We start from the raw sequence: 15,979 nt of genomic DNA, 5'->3' as shown, positions 1-15,979 counted from the left end.
AGATTACTCTGTTCAACGTATTATCTATTTTATTATTTTTCCATCTGAGATTTTAATGTAATATTTGTGCGCGTCGGGAGACACTAACTCCAAACAAAGTGATTTTTATAGGCAGAAACTTCCAGAACACCCACAAGGACATTTATTTCGTAAACGTTTCAGGCTTTAAGCGACTAACAGTTCGATCAGCATCATCTTTGTTTGCATCTCTCGGGATGCAGCACATACTCTCCCTCTCACTGTCCCTATCTTTGCTATCAGAGAGTGAAACCAAGAGAGCATTGCGTTCAATTGACATACCATATATCTGGAAGTCATCAAACTGATTGCTATCATTCTCCGACTGTCCGTTCCGACGCATTGATGCAACATCTGCTGGCAAGTGATTCTACCGTGGAGTGATATCGTAAGAATACCACGAATCGTGCAACCTGTTGATGGTGTGGCTCGAAGGACGAAAAATATACAACTGAACAGTGCGGTGAAAACTACAATTACAACAAAATCGCTTCAAACGAGTGCGACGAGGGGGCGGCAACAAAGCCGGTGATGTGTTAATTCAAATAAGTTCAAAGTGCAAAAGTAATTTTTCCTCAGAAGAAGGAGCTCGTCAATTCGTCCCGCGCGTAAGCAGATTGAATCCAAAGCGAGGACATTCCGTGACATTTTCTGGATGGTATCATCAAAAGAGTTTCATTCAAGCGAAAAGCTCAACGAAGGTATGGTTCTACTAGGATAACAATGAAATCGTCGATGCGAAACAGTCAATGGACAGTATTTTTTCGATGATTTGAATTTAGTTGGCTCCATTTAGAATGAACAAACTCTGGCAGCTCCTTCTGATGAGCGGCGTGCGAAACGAAATGGAGACGCGAGGTGCACCATAATTGACGCCACCGTCTGCCACTAGTTTGATTTTGAGCTTCGGAATTACGAGACATCGGGGAAATCATTTTGAAATATGGCTTCTGCTGTGACCAAGTTCAAGGCCAAACAGTGCTGAAAGCAATCAAAGAGATTGATGCTGTAACTTCTCCACCTCGGGGGCAGGTGGAGTAGTCATAATAACGATGTCGTTCGGAACATCATTTTTCATCTATCGTTCGTTTCTCTCTCGTAAACGCAAACGGTTTTATTGTTCGAGACTTTGTAGCTTCCATGAGCGCGCGTGATTACGTAAACAGTTTTCCTGTCATCACAGCTCATCTGTTTCGTTCCATGAGCCAATAAAGGGTGTCACATCAAATTGCATCACGGAAAAAACGCTGTAGAAATTCGCCCAGTTGACCGATCCTTTTGAAAATTTTAGACAGTAAAATAAAAACTATTAAACAACTTTTGGCATTTTCTTTTTATTCATACTTCGAGCCTAAGCCCGTATGCTCGCACCTTCCTCTTTACCCCGTCCATAAGGTTCTGTACAACGTCAGGTTGTAGTTTTTTTTTTGAACAGAAATCCATTTTCTCTTGAAGTCCGCCTCCGATTTGACAACTTTTGGGTTCTTCCGGAGGGCCTGCTTCATAATCGCCCAATATTTCTCTATTGGGCGAAGCTCCGGCGCGTTGGGCGGGTTCATTTCCTTTGGCACGAAGGTGACCCCATTGGTTCGTACCACTCCAACACGTCCTTTGAATAGTGGCACGAAGCGAGATCCGGCCAGAAGATGGTCGGGCCCTCGTGCTGCTTCAATAGTGGTAGTAAGCGCTTCTGTAGGCACTCCTTAAGGTAAACCTGCCCGTTTACCGTGCCGGTCATCACGAAGGGGGCGCTCCACTTTCCGTAAGAGCAGATCGCTTGCCACACCATGTACTTTTTGGCAAACTTGGATAGTTTCTGCTTGCGAATCTCCTCCGGAACGCTGAATTTGTCCTCTGCGGAGAAGAACAACAGGCCCGGCAGCTGACGAAAGTCCGCTTTGACGTAGGTTTCGTCGTCCATTACCAGGCAATGCGGCTTCGTCAGCATTTCGGTGTACAGCTTCCGGGCTCGCGTCTTCCCCACCATGTTTTGCCTTTCGTCGCGGTTAGGAGCCTTCTGAACCTTGTATGTACGCAGGCCCTCCCGCTGCTTGGTCTGCTGGACGAATGAACTTGACAAATTCAGCTTATTGGCGACATCCCGGACCGAACTTCTCGGATCACGTCTAAACTGCTTAACTACGCGCTTGTGATCTTTTTCACTGACGGAGCATCCATTTTTGCCGTTCTTCACCTTCCGGTCGATGGTTAGGTTCTCGAAGTATCATTTTAGTACTCTGCTGACCGTGGATTGGACGATTCCCAGCATCTTACCGATGTCCCGATGTGACAACTCCGGATTCTCGAAATGAGTGCGCAGGATTAATTCACGACGCTCTTTTTCGTTCGACGACATTTTTCCAAATTTACGAAAAATTGACAGTGAAGCATGGCCAACGTGATCTATACACTCTTATCTGATTATAAGCGAAAGCTGAAGATATAATTCCTAAAAATTAAATTTCTACAGCGTTTTTTCCGTGATGCAATTTGATGTGACACACCCTTTATAAGTTTATTCAAGAGAAATATGAAAATAAAAAAAATAATAAGGCAACGAAGCTAACATTCAGCCAGTCCATGTCAAACCAATAAAATAATTCTCAGATTTCTGCGAAAATTGGTGGTTTTATTCCTTATGGCAAAATATCAGATTTTCCATTTCAGAAAAAAATCAAATTTTCCACTTTTTTTTCCAAAAATAACGTTTTTCAAAAAATCATAACTTTTGAACTATTGGACTGATTCAGATGATCGACATATCAAATTAATTCGATGATTTTTTCAAAGCTAGTCTTCTTTGAAAAACTATTATGGTTGCAAAAAAACGGATTTTGTTTTCATAATTATTGATTGTATTTGTTATTTGTTGTTTTCATGGCTTTGGACTAAAGGGCGCAATACTTTTTATATTTTTTCTTGAAAGCTGAGATTTTACATAACATCATCACTACGTTTCTGTAGGATTTTTCAACACAGAGATATTTTCATTTGAATAAGAATTTTTCCCTTCAGTTTGAAGGTGAGGAGTAGAATACAGGAGTAGTACAGAATAATCTGTATTTATACAGATTTTTTCACTTCAAGAAACCAAGAATCTGTAGTTACAAGTTACAGATGTTTTAGGTTTCATACAGAATTTCCAAAATAATGTTCCAATATAAGTTATGGCTTGATGTCAATAATATTTTTCCCATCTCACCAATTTTTTGACGTAGGACAACGTCTAACCGGAAGATATAGGGGGTGAAATGGAAATCTAGGCACTGAACAAGTAGGAAAAAATGCAAGATTTGGAACGCTTATAACTCGAGCATTTCTCAATAAATCGCAAAGGTTTTTGCATCTATTGATAGGAAATATATCTACGCATCTATCATAACGAATAACATTTCATTTTTCTTGAGATAAATAATTGAATAATTGTGAACTATCAAGCATTGTCAAAATGCACTATGTGCCCATTTTTGATTGGTCCATTTTGTGCTTCTCAAATCGTACCGACCAAAACGGGCAACCAGAGCAGCAGCAAAATAGAATGAAGCACGATTGGAAAGGAAAAAGAAAAAAAATGAACGAAACATTGGTCGCAGTCTCACACATGCGTAATTCTCGAGCCAGCCAGTCAGCTTAAAAATCCCCGCTCCGCTGCCGTAACGATCATTCTCACTCAAACCGTACACCACATCGGTTCGCATCACAACACATCAACAAACCAACCCAAGCAGCCATGGTAAAGGTGGAAAAGTGAAGGGAAAGGCAAAATCTCGCTCGAACCGTGTTGATCTGGAGTTCCCCGCAAGGGTAGCTAGGCCGAGCGCGTTAGTACCAGTGCACCAGTCCACCTAGCCGGCGTTATATAGTTTCGGCCGCCGAAGTGATCGAGTTGGCTGGTAAAGCTGCTCGCGGCGATAAGAAAAACAGCATTCAGAACAGAATACATCAAGACAACAACAGGCAGTTGCAGCGAGTGGCGAGTGGCAAACGCAATCGCAAAACGGCATCAGGTAGCAGAAGAAAAAAGTTTGTTCTTTATACAAACTGCTTTGGTGGCGAATCCAGAACAAGGCGGCATCAAGGGCGTTCGAAATGGTTTTTTTTCAAAACCACGAGTACTAAGTTTTCTAAATTGGAACCATTCCATAAAACAAGGCGCTTTTCAGGGCCATTCAATCTTCCAAAAAAGAGTTTAGGAAATACAGTTCAATGCTTTCTAAAACATTATCCAAAATAATAATAAAACACAAATTGATTTTTTCATAATTTGTTTGCCAGGATCTGATGAGTATGTGAATTTGGCAGTTGTTCTGAGCTTATTGATAGTTGGGGACTTTCCTGATTATTCAATTTTCACCAATTCTTAAATTGTTTCCAGATTGAAAGTACAGTAATTTACAATTAGTTCGACATTTAGCTAATTGGACGGACATGTAATGCGACTTATTTAGTTGGACATTTTTGTAAACATAGAGATCCAAATTATGACCCCACATTGAAAGTCGACACTGTACCACTGTCATCGCAAATGTTCAATTACAGGTTAAAATCGCCTTCAATGCGACACTGAGTGGCGCTTCGGCACGTCGCATTGAATGTAATTTACTGTACAACATGTGACAAAGCTGGATGGGAAGAAATTTTCCAACTGTGAAAGCTGTGGCGAGCGGCAAACGCAATCGCTAAACAGAAAGGTTTAGCCGAACAAGATGGGGATATCGAGTGATAACAAAACAATAGACTCTTTAGATTGAAGATAATTTTGTGATCCTGAAAAGGACCCTTTTTAGCCTGCATGTGAATCCAACGATCGAACAAATCTTAATGAATGTATTTTTTTGCCATCGCTCCCTTTTAACGCTCATTCGTTCGTCTCGTTGGACTCGCCCCTCTGGCTGAGTCTGCCGATTTGTCTCTATCCTGTGAGTGTGTACCGCTAGAGTATAAAACACGCGGACCCCAAAAAAATATCTTATTTTCTTTCAAACCGTAAACCCGTGTAGTTGTACGGCATCGGCATCGTGGACGTAACAAAGGAGGACAAGTTAAGGGAAAGGCAAAGTCTCACTCGAACCGTGCAGGTCTCCAGTTCCCTGTTGGTCGCATTCACTGATTGCTCCGCAAGGATAACTAGGCCGAACGGATTGGTGCCGGAGCACCAGTATACCTAACAGCGATTATAGAGTCGGCCGTCGGAGTGCTCGAGTTGGCTTGCAAAGCTGCTCACGATAATCAGAAAACCCGCTCATCAAGGCAACAATTAGTTTCAGTGAGTGGCAAAGTGTTTCTCCGGCACGTCGCATTAAATGTAGTTTACTGAACAACATGAAGAAATTTTCCAACTGTGAAAGCTGTGGCGAGTGGCAAACGCAATAGCTAAACAGGAAGGTTTAACCGAACAAGATGGGAATATCGAGTGATAACAAAAACACAACACCAAAGGTTCTTTTCAGAACCATCAACATGTTCATAAAGAGTAAACAGTAAACTAATCCATTTTTCAGGTAGATAGGTAGGTATTCACGTAGGAGAAGAAAATAAAACAATATATTTAAAATATATATTTAACAAAAGCTGTCCCCTTTGTATAGTCCTACGTCACTCCGGTTATGTTTCCGACATTACCCACCCGTCTTTTTCTCATAGCATTTGCATCAGTCTGATTGTCATCTTGGCATTCACATGTAGGGGGATATCCTACTTTCTCATGTTCGATCTAAGGCGAAAAGAAGCAAAGGTCTGTGTCATCAGCTAGTTTCACAATAAAAAAATGCTTAACACTGTTTATATTTTTCTTACTAACGAACAGTGAATGTAAATTTCAAAATTGCGCACATACTGTCGTGAACATCAATTTTGCTTTGCAAGTTCTTGTTTTAAAGATTGTAATATGTTAAGGAAAATATTTAAAAGAATAATCGATGTATTATAAAGTAGGATTGAAACTGTAGAAACAGAAGCTAATAAACTGGACGAAAGCAGGGAAAAAAAATTAAATAAAATTAGAACCTGTCCGTATTCTAAGTATATGGTTCAAAGTAGTATTGGGCTATCTTTATACAGGGTCGTTCAGATTAAACTTTCACGCAAAAAAATCGAATATCTCCTCATAATTTTTTTTTCGCTCGGACAATGAGAACGCTTCAAAACCCACCCCGGGACGATAATATTCGGCTACTCGTTCAGTCTGATCGGATGGTTTCTGGTGTCAAGATGTACAATTTACAAGAACGTGTATTTTTAGTGAAATCGTATTACTCGAGCAACCGAAGCCTTAATGAAAATTTGTCCTTTTATGGTAAGAATTTCACCCCCAGAAGAAGTAATCGACGATGAGAAATGGTCGATTACTTCTTCTGGGGGTACGTGAAGGACTGTTCCTATATTAATAAGCCACAAAATTTGAAGGAACTTAAAGAAGAAATAACTCAGATTTTAAACAGCATCGAAGTCGTAATGTTAGAGTTATGCATGAAGAATTTTGTTCACCGTTTGAAACGCGTTATCGAAAAAAGGGAGGGGTCACAAATATCCTAAAAATGTCCTAAAATGTAAATGGGGCACGGAAGGGATCTTGACAAAGGACTATGGTTGTGTGTAATATATTTTTTTAATTGAGTTTTCTCATTGTTCAAAATCTGTATTTTTTCCCTTTTGATACATCAAATGGAAGTCCTGAAAAAACGGTTTCCTGTATGAACTTGTATCCTTAAACGTGTTACATGCGATAACGTGGTAGAATCCAGACCCATATTCTGTTCAAAAATGTACACAAAAATACTATTAAAACTATTACTACCCTTTTCTTCTGTTTATTCAATTATGCAGAAGAAGACAAAGAGTCATAGCGTATCATTTCTAAACAGAAGTCTAAATAGTCAAGATCTACAGAAATATAAGCCTAATAATAAAAATAAAAATAGAATTTTCTCCTTCGTCGCCACGTTGTCCGGAACATTGTTTGTAATAACTTCAAATCCAGGTCATGTATATTGAGTATTTTATGGCCATGAGTGCTCTCTTGGGAAGTTCGTATAGCTGCTATAGTAAATTGATCTCATTGGGTGCTAAGTTCTGTTTATACATAGGAAAGGGAAAGAAGAAGGGGCATGTGCATTCGAGGAAGTGAAGTGGGTTTCTTAGGAACACATATATGGGGAGCGTTATATCGCGACTACTCAAGCTGTTATAATCTGATATGCGTGAGTATGCTCTTTCGATCTTCTAAATCAGCAGCCAGTTAAATTCATTAACACTCCTATACTCGCGCATTGGTCTCTCAGACCGAGAAATCAATAATTCGTTCATTTCTCAGAAAATATGAACACTACAACTTTGCGATTCTCTCTAGCTTCGTTATTCGTCGTTCGTCATCGTTTAGCGTATCGCATGTGTTGGTACAAAGGGGACGTGTGCCACTTTTTCAACACTTTCGGTCTGACACACCGACGCGAGTATAGGAGTAACTTTTTTGGACATGTGCCTTTTTTCATATTCTAGAATATTGTTGAATGAAATGTATAAATTAATGTTAGTGGCGTGGAATATTTATTGAATATAATGCATAAGATCATTACCGGACTATTCTTATTTGGTTTCAGTCCCTTTTGTAACTGAATTGAACAGATCCATATATTAACTATTCGTCGATATATTCGTCGTTAGATTCATATGTTCAAAAGCAAAATGTAAATGTTTGACTTTCGTATAGTTATTCGCTAAATATAATGGTCATACATATACACACTTGTAAAAGAAATTCACTTGTGGAATAATTGTAAACAGTAAACTATAAACTAATCGGTGGCTTATGGTAAGTTTTTAACAGTTACAGTTTCGGGGATATTTTTTTATAATGGACAATATCAACAAGTAAACAAGAGAAAGAAAAGGAAGTTTCTAGAAATCCTTTTATATCATGTTTTTATGCCCTATCTATAAAAAGGCATTAAGTTTTAGTTTACCAAGAATAAAGAGACAAAGAATATTAGAAATATGCAAACTTTATATTCCAGAACCTTTATCATCTGGTGATTATCTAGAAGGTCGGTATACATTATTCTCTTCCATAAAAGACCCGAAAAACACGCAACAATTGCATGGAATGTAAAAAACGTGTTTGTTTCGAACATGCAGTTATGCTATGTTCTGATTTTTACTCCAATGAAACCACAATCGATTAATTCGTTTTTATGTTATTTTATAGCTCTTTATACTTCTATGAATTATATTCGGTTGCTTACTTTTAATTAATAACAGTGAAAAATTCGAATTTCGCTATTTGTGTTGGAGTATCAGAAATTAATCTGTTTTGAGGAAGCTTAATTAGATGATTATTAAAACATAATAAAGACGGAGAAAACATATTTTTTGGAGGTTTTTCATTTAAACATACCCTCTTCTTAAAATAAATGCCAATAATGCCCGAAAAATACACAATGGCAACATTACAGAGAAGTTCAATTTTCGGTCTGTGACACCGTGCGCGAGTATACGTGTTATGATTTTGCACGCGAGTACAGGAGAATTAATTGCATTTTTTTTACATAATCAAACAACATGCTCGAAATTAAAACATCCTCGACCACAATTACATAAATTGTTAGTAGCAAGACCTACACGATAAAAACGTGAATTAGGCAATTGAGCAACATACAATACAATAACTGATAAATGCCTATTATCGGTAAATGGAGAATAATTCATTATACGCATCAACTCTCATTGTGAGCCAACGCTCGTTGCGTCTGAGAGAAAGTGAGTGGTTAGTGCAATCGAAAGAAATCATACCCATTTTAATCGTTAAATTGTTAATTTTTTTTTTACTATATTCACTGTTCATGTTTTAAGCAAAAAGATTGCTGGATAAATTTCCCTTCTAATGATATATAACACAACTTATGTCGCAATAACGATTTTGAGCGAATTGCGTTTGCAAACTCTTAATGAATCGTTACATTTTTCATAGAGTGACCCCCCTATATAGAAATCAAATACATAGTCCTATGTCAAAACCTTTAATTAAAAATCGAGCTCAAATTCCTCGTATGTTTAAATAACAGTTGTGCCAACTTTGCAACAAACGGGCATTCGATATGTCAATTTCCGGTATTCTTTGGAAAGAATTAATGTTCTATATTATCGGAATCATCTAATGCTTCATCATCAGATTTTTTGTAATATATTGTAATATATTGCATTCGTGCTTATTCTTGACTAAAGCTATTAATTCCTGTAGGCACGCACTATATAGCGTCAACAATCTATTTTGTACACCTACTCTGCAATCATAATGGTGTTCCCCATTATCGCCCTAGTCTTGAATGAAGCCAGCCATCATACACGTGTCACCAAAAATTAATATTCCGTTGCCGTATAGTGCAGTCGCAAATTCATTACAACGCTGCCCTTACCCACAAACATGAGGGTTTATCATAGCTGGAGTGTCAAATGAACACCTCGTGCAGTAAATAATTCATGAAAACGAGATTTTCGTCATCCTCCCGGTAAAGACAATGCACGCAAATGGCCGCGCGTGGGTCCGTTTTGTTTGCGTGAGCGGTCATCCGTTGCCGCCAGTGCCAAATTTTGCAACCAGTCCGGTTGGGCTGTGTCCCTTTCTATGGAATTTTGTCCCAATGGCATACGAAATGGTTTCGCGAACATTCTAGAAGTTCTAGTTTGGAGGACAATTTGATGATCACTCGATTGGGAAATTAATTGGTGGTGAAACTTGCATACTGGTTGCGTCCCTGTCTCTGTTTTGCTGTATAGAAATTTGAAACTAATCTTACGTTTTTCAAACAAATTTAGCACCATATAGTAGTCAACATTTTAACAATGTTGTGTCTACGTTTCAGAGTAATATATCTGCGTGTTTCAATTCCGGAAAACTCGGAGTTCTTCAGAACTCGGATTCTTTTTCGATTCGATTATTATCAGCAACGGAGTTTCCCATAAACTTCTGTGCTTGGAGGCAGGATTTGCCTTTACCGTAAAAAATCCTATGAAGAAGAAAAACTGGAAGGCATTCCAGGAAGAGAGAAAAAAATCCGAATCGTTACTCACAGCTCAGCTCAAAGAATCCTGGACAAGTGCTCTTGATGCTTCGATTTCTTATATATCCTACTAGGAGACGATTTTTTACGCATCCTTCTGAGTTGCCTTCTATTTCTCTGGCTTGATATGTATGACATGAAACATTGAACCCAGAAGCTTCTTTCGCTCGTATTATTCTGATGCTTTTTTGTGTTCTACTGTCAATTCTATTTAACTGGGACCGGTGGGCAGACTTTGCAAATAAGTGTCTCTCGAAAATACGAGCTGTTTGATGTTGAATTCGATGTTTCCTCAGCAATGTCAGAATGATATCGATTCTCTGACAAAGATGTCTGCTATATCTAGTTTTTTTTCTGTTTACGAATGCGAAAATTTTTCAACATTTCATTTGCGGAGTTTCCAAACAGAACCAAACATGGCTCATGTCAATCATGTTTGTGATACGCCCACGTAACTAATAGCTTTTGCTTCCAAGGAACGCGTCGCAGCGAAACCTGTACAACACAACTTGACAACCCCTCAGCATCTGAAGCAGCAAAATGCGAAATCTGCGGATATCAAGAACAAGGTGTGTTATGTTTTGGGGCTTTTCGCCCCAGACTGACAAAAACATCATGGTTTTCTCGATTCTAAGTAGCGAATTCTATTTTCGTTTCTGGTGAAATGAATGAAGACTATCCGATAGCCGATTATGAAACGGAGCTGTGAATTTCTGGAGGTCATCGGCTTCTCGACTTCAACAATGTCACTTTTTTTTGCGACCACAGTTTATCAGTCTGTATCTCTTTACTGAATACATCTCACATAATTACGATTGCTTATTATTACCATTGTAAAAGTGGTTTTTTAATGAATTTTCTATTTATTGAAATTGAAAATCGTTTGCTGAATTACCAAACTTTGTCTACAAAGAGTGTAATCTAAATGTCTTCTTTCAGACGGTCATTCCTTTGTCACAACTGGATTAGTGTTGTCTGATATAGATCAGCCAGCCTAAATATCCATGAAAACTTTTTAAATGCCCCAATACAAGCGTGCAGAATGTGTTTATGCATTGCGTTATTTGAGTTTGATATTGGCGAAATTGTTTCGCTTGTGAAAACAAAGCTACATTTATCGCGCTGAAGACGACAGCAGTTCGATAAGAAAAAAATACATTCTTGCAACGAAATAAAACTAGCCATAACACACCCCTCCTCCCCCCCCCCCTCCCGCTGTTCCGACCCAGCAAATGCGCCAGGACAAAACAAAATGTTTTAACGTCAGGCTTCCTAAATTACGATTGTCAGCGAACTCGATTATGTTATGGATTATCGTTCGTTTGATGATTCAATTTACGAGCAAAACAATGGATCGCCCCAAACTCAATCAGTAAATCCTGGCTGTAGTAACTCCCCACACCCCGTCCGAACCGAGTCGGCGGGAACACGACACAAGGGAGCCACAACATTACGCTACTGCTGATTACTACCGGAAGGATATTGTTCGATTCAGGATGTGAGAGCAAATTGTATCAGCGTCCGGCATAAAGCCTAGCGGCTATGCGTCATGGAGGAGCAGGACCAACAAATAATGTTTGTGGAATTAATCCATCAGGCATAACAACTCGGTGAACTTGAACGAGGATTGAAGAGAACTGAGCCTGAGTGGTACCTATTGAATGAATAACTGGAATACGAGGGTCATTTTATATAGTTCAAACCTTGGCAATTCTGATTGTTCATGATCAGATTCATTCAGTACTTTATGTGTGCAGCTGCATCTAATGAGGTGTATCTTTCGAAGAGCTATGACTGTTAGAACATTGACCAAGTAACGATCATTTGCCTCTATAAAGCGCAAACGAATTTGTCTTTCGAAATCATCACTATGAATTGAGATATCTTTAGGCAGTTAAAGACTATATAATCCAACTATCTCTATCAGCGAGGAAATATTTTTTTATACCACTGGGAATCAGTCGCTCGAAATGCAAACGCAGAGAACAAACACTGCAACATGTGAACGGACACTGTGGAAATATTGTAATTTAAGCCCCACACGATGGTAAATTATTCAAGGGGTCAGAGCGTAAAAGCAGAGCTTGTTCCTACCGGCGAGCAGTCAACATCAAATCACTGTGGAATTTTGTTCGCAACTTCAAATCCAATGTGAAACTCGGTGGAATGATACAAAGCGTCGGTTTTCACACCGTCTGGTAGGGAGCGCTTGCGTATTTTTACATCATGCACACATATTGTTGGCCTTTATTCGTTGCGCAATGTCTATTGTAATGAATACCATTAAGCGGTTTTATTATTTTGTTTGTTAGAAATGTGGGATAGTGGTTGTGGTGGAACAAACATATTATTGCCTATTACCGTGTGTATGTCAACTGTAGAAAGACTCCCGCTATTACTTTTATATTTATAACACCAATAATAAAGGGCGAACACGAAATTATTGCGACACATTCAACAGGGCATAACTTTTTTCCCATTGGGTAAAAATCAACCAAATTTTGCACACTTTCTTATTGATGTGTATTGTCTACATGTTGTTAAACTCGAAGTCGTGTTTTTCGATTCAACGAAAATGGAGGTGAACCAACGCGAGTCGAGAGAACAAATTCTTTCCAAACAGCTGGAATTTTCTGACCTGTCGCACCGGCAGTTGGGAGTAATGTTGAACATTCACCATTCAACCGTCTCCAGAGTGTTGAAGCGGTTCCAGGAGCGGTTGACGTTGGACCACGGCAAAGGACCTGGAAGAAAACCGGGACCGGAGAACAAAAAGACGGAGGGAAAGGTGAAGCGGATGATTAAAGCAAATCCCTACGTCTCAAGCCGTGATTTGGCTAAAAAGATCGGCATGTCGCAGAGCTACGTCCAGAATGCAAAGAAGAGAGCTGGACTACATACATACAAGGTACAGAACTTCCCGAACCGCGATGAGCGGCAACAATCACGGCTAAAACTCGGGCACGGAAGCTCTACGAGAAGATGCTGACAAAATATGGCTGCTGTGTGATGGACGACGAAACGTATATAAAAGCCGATTTTAAGCAAATTCCGGGGTTGGAGTTTTTCACCGGCAAGAGCAAGTTCGATGTGGACAACAAATTTAAGAAGAAGAAAATGTGAGGCCATCTGCTCTTGCGGACTGAGGAGTGAGCCTTTCGTGACAAAGGGCACAGTAAATGGCGAGATCTACAAATCTGAGTGCCTCGAGAAGCGCCTTTTGCCGTTCTTGCAGCAGCACGACGAAGCTCCGCTATTTTGGCCAGATTTGCCATCATGCCACTATTCTAAAAGTGTCCTGGAGTGGTATGAGGCCAATTCTGTCCATTTTGTTCCAAAGGACATAAACCCGCCAAATTGTCCGGAGCTGCGCCCGGTGGAGCAGTACTGGGCAATAATGAAGCGGGAACTTCTGAAGAGCAAGAAGACAGTCAAAGACGAGAAGGACATGTTAAGAAAATGGAAAAAAATGAGAAACTGGTACCGGATGACGCTGTAAAGACTTTGATGGAGGGCATCAAGCGAAAATGCGTTCAATTTTACACTCAAGGCTCCATCGATTAACTTTTCTTTTGATTTTTGAAGTAAATATATGTATAAAACTACCCTAAAATTTTGGTTTGATTCTAAACATTATGAGAAAATTTGCATGACATTTTCGGTGTCGCAATAATTTCGTGTTCGCCCTTTAAGAAAAACGCTTGCAATGATTACTTATCAACTTATCATTCTCGTATTTGTCGTATTATTAATATGAAGGAAATGATGAATCATGATAAATCAACCAACTTCAGCCGGTTCTACAAAACCATGCAATCGGTTCCTTTTCTTTTTATTAATTTGTAGAATTTTGATGTAATATTCGAAGTAATAAAAAGTGAATAAATTTTGATTGTTTTATGCCGGCAGAGTGTTTGTGTGAATTTAGGAGTGTGTTCAGACTTCAGATTTTGGAAATTTTCGAAGCCACTATGCTCAAAGACAAACGAGTTCAGAGAGAAATGAGAATGTCTCTCTCTCCTCCTTTTGGTACACAATTTGTTTTATTTATGCTTGCGCAGTTTTGCTCAAAATGCCGTCGAAACAAGAAGCTTTTCGCGAGCGGGTTGTACAGTACTACGAACTGCATAGAAATCTCAACACAAAGTAACGGTACAACATTTCAAAAGCGAAAATGTTTACGAAAATGTAAATGTTTTGATGTTATGTTTACCATATCTTGAGATATGGTAATGTAAATGTAAATGTTTTAATGTTATGTTTACCATATCTTGAGATCCCCAACAACTATTCGCAAGCAAGGTAGTGGAAGACCAGCTAAAATTATGGACGCCAAAGACTTCGATCTATTTCTCGACAACGAAATTTAAGAACATCTGTCGATATGTGATTTTTAACTAAATTAAACGACGGCTGAAAAGTGTTGTTAACACGTTGAACCCCGGCCAAAATAGGGGACCGACAGTGAGCTTTTCGTCTGGCCCACGTCGGTCCCAACCATTCGATAGTGAACTTTTCCAAATATCTATTTGTATCTTGGTTGTTGTCGTTTCCAACTACTGTCGGTCCGGTGAGATTACCACAAAAAAGACGTAAAATTCAGTGTAGTCCCCAGGGACTTAACGTGTTAAGGATTAAAAAAGTAGATTCACTAATACAGTTCATAGTTATCTTGAAGGACCCTTAAATACTACTGCAGAATGAGTCATTTTAATTTTTTTTTTTATTAAATCGTTTATTTTTACAGGCTCAGTTAGTCATTTTTATTCGTATCAATTTTACGAAACTCTTACGATTTTTAAGAATGCTTTTTCTTGCAATCTTTCGGCTCCCTTCTGTGCGTTTTGCGAAATTTTCCTCGTTTCACCTCCAGATAGTTCGCTTCTGCTTCTCGTGGCCGTAGTTAAGAAAAGCTCATTAATTACCTTAATTTTCGTTTTTCACGTTTCGTTCACAAACGTTTTCTGAACTCTGATGGAAAAGCACCCTCAACGTTGGGTTTTCCAAACGAGAGTCAGAAGACCATTTTTGGTGAAAAGTTCCGTAAACCTATCCTCCCCAAAAATGCTCCAGTCGTTTATTTTTCCGGATCATAGTGAGCAAACTTGTTGCTTTTGTTGTTATCAATATTGTTTCAGTGCTGAGTCTGCTGGAGCCCCACTGATACGTCCAAAATCCGTCAAATATAAAGGTCAGTAGGGTCAAAAGTTTTTAATCGGAATCAATGACGGCAAGATCAAGGACATATCAATGCTTCATAAGCTTCAAGACCAATGCTTCGCATCAAAGAATTGTCTGTCGTAAAATTTTGGCGAGTTTTTTGAATCCATATCAATCTATTGAAGAACCGTGTAAAATATGCAATCTGAAGCTACCAAATTTCAAGAATATTTCTTCTCCATTTTGACTGTTCTGTTGCAGCTCGCGTAATATGACCTATTCACCGTCCAATTGGTACCGTCCATCAACACAAGAAGTTTGTCCAAATATACAATTCCCATACCTTCTTTAGAAGCTGCAAGTTGATCTGATGCTTGATAACGTTTCAAGAACATTGACGTCATGTGACGATTTACCACCTCCATTTCTTGTTCATCCCAAAATTTGACATTCAGATACATTTGCAGCCTCTTTGTGGTCTTGTTGAAAGATTCGAAATCAACGATAAAGTATAGCTTACGAAGATTCATTTTAATATTTTTTGTTTCAAGGTGTTTAGACATTTAATTTCTTTTGTTTTCAATATAATTTGATTGTTATGCGTGAGCTTGTGCGTTTCTCTCGTTATAGCGACATCTCAGCTCTCTCTAACGACAATCTTTCATAGCGACAATTCTCTATAACGACGGTCCCTTGCGATGTCGCTATAGAGAGCTTTCACTGTAACTCAAATCTACCCATTCGTT

At 39.0% G+C, this 15,979-nt stretch overlaps 1 protein-coding gene across 3 annotated transcripts in view; it reads left to right on the top strand.

Annotated features, from left to right (window-relative positions):
* LOC129771204 (GTP-binding protein Rhes-like) overlaps positions 1–15,979 on the top strand; it is a 47,117-nt gene that overhangs the window by 15,434 nt on the left and 15,704 nt on the right. The window contains exon 1 of one of the 3 annotated variants that reach the window (XM_055774619.1): positions 351–719. The exons of the other annotated variants lie outside the window; for them this stretch is intronic. The gene's annotated coding sequence lies outside the window, so the exon portion shown is untranslated. Of the gene's footprint in view, positions 1–350; positions 720–15,979 lie in introns of those variants that run through there. 3 annotated transcript variants of the gene reach the window in all.

Source organism: Toxorhynchites rutilus, chromosome 2 (genome assembly GCF_029784135.1).
Source record: "Toxorhynchites rutilus septentrionalis strain SRP chromosome 2, ASM2978413v1, whole genome shotgun sequence".
Lineage (NCBI taxonomy): Eukaryota > Metazoa > Arthropoda > Insecta > Diptera > Culicidae > Toxorhynchites > Toxorhynchites rutilus.
Note: the sequence above shows the minus strand (reverse complement) of the source record. Positions and strands in the feature narration are given on the sequence as shown.